The 1465-nt window shown below is 58.4% G+C and overlaps 1 protein-coding gene across 1 annotated transcript in view; it reads right to left on the bottom strand.

The window, feature by feature from the left end:
- The window catches only part of DNAH17 (dynein axonemal heavy chain 17), a 128661-nt gene that overhangs the window by 52195 nt on the left and 75001 nt on the right, over nt 1–1465 (bottom strand). The window lies entirely within an intron of this gene.

Here is a 1465-nt window from a genome sequence, read left to right as displayed (position 1 = left end):
TGACAGCCTTGGAGACCCTGTGGGCAGTTCCGCTCTGTCCTCTAGGGGCGCTGTGGGTCGGAATGGACTTGATGGTGACGGGTTGATACTGAGCAGATTCCAATGGAGCTTGCAGACTGACACAGAGCAGGAAGAAAGGCCCGGGAATCCAGTCCCAAGAAGTGGCCACTGACAGCCTGTGGGTCCCAGGGGTCTGGCCCACACAGTCCTGGGTGTGCCGCAGGGCCGGAGGCGGTCAGTCCCATGGCGTATGGGTCACCACGAGTCAGGGCCAGCTTGGCAGCACAACAGCATCCTCTCAGGACGACCTCCCCCTCAGTGCTCAGAAGACAGACCCGGTGCAGTCGAGCAGATTCCAGTTCGTGGTGGGTTACAGGGTAAACTGCTCCACGGGGTCTTCTTGGCTGTCCGCTTCATGGAGGCAGGTAGGTCTCCAGGACTTATTTTTGGGGGCTGCTGGGTGGGTTTGCACTAAAAACCTTTTAGGTTATTAGTCAAGCGCAAAGTGCACCATTCAGGGACCCTTAACACTAGGCTTTTTAAAATATAGCTGTCTACTCCTTTCATAAGGAGGTTTGGTGGTGCCGTGGTTAAGGCATGGGGCTGTTAACCTAAAGGTCAGCGGTTCAAACCCGCCAGTTGCTCTTTGGGAGGAAGGCAAGGCATTCTGCTTCTGTAGAGACTGAGAGCCTTGGAAACCCTGCGGGGGTCACTATGAGTCGGAATCGACTTGATGGCACTGGGTTTTTGGTTTGCTCCTTTGACGTGGCACTGAATCTTCTGGCAAAGTGAAGGGCAGTGACGACCAGCAGCCAGTGCTCCTCTGCGGCCAGCTGTTGCCGGCAAGGCTGTCTTGGTGCCGGGAAGCGAATGGGCATCTCAGCTGCATGATCCCCCCAGCACCCTGGGGTGCTGAGTTAAAGCCAGTGACCACCCAGGGGTGCGCGCTGGGGGCCCCTACTGGGCCTGGCTTTGTCCAGATACACTGAGGCCGCCCCGGGCATTAGCGCAGAGGGAGTCAGCCGCCTCACACAGTCCAATCAGCTTCAGCGCTCATCTGCAGCCACAGAGACTGTCTGGACTAACAGCCTTCGACTAGCTGGCAGGTCCCGGGGAGAGCAACTTGTCGGGAACAAGCAATCAATCGGAAGCCTCGGCAGTGTGTCTTGGGGTGGGAGCCCTGTGTGCGTTAATGCCCGCTTTGCTGATTCGGAAAGCAGCGGGCAGATCCCGAGCAGGCGCGAGACATGGCACAGGTGCTTTAACCGGCAGGCCCGGGAAGACTGGGCACAACTGTGATGAAGGGCGAGGCTGGAATCCCCTGGACCACTGGGAGCTGAGCTGACTTCAGCCCTCAAATCCCGGGGACAGGGGCTCACTGCCTCAAACCTCGTCCACGGGCTTGGCCGTCGGTCCCAGTGCTCCCTGGCCTTTGCTTTCTAACGGAAATTCTCCAGGTAGGGCC

The sequence above is a fragment of the Orycteropus afer genome, unplaced genomic scaffold, assembly GCF_000298275.1.
Source record: "Orycteropus afer afer isolate SDZICR_OR568_19922 unplaced genomic scaffold, OryAfe1.0 scaffold00018, whole genome shotgun sequence".
Lineage (NCBI taxonomy): Eukaryota > Metazoa > Chordata > Mammalia > Tubulidentata > Orycteropodidae > Orycteropus > Orycteropus afer.
Note: the sequence above shows the minus strand (reverse complement) of the source record. Positions and strands in the feature narration are given on the sequence as shown.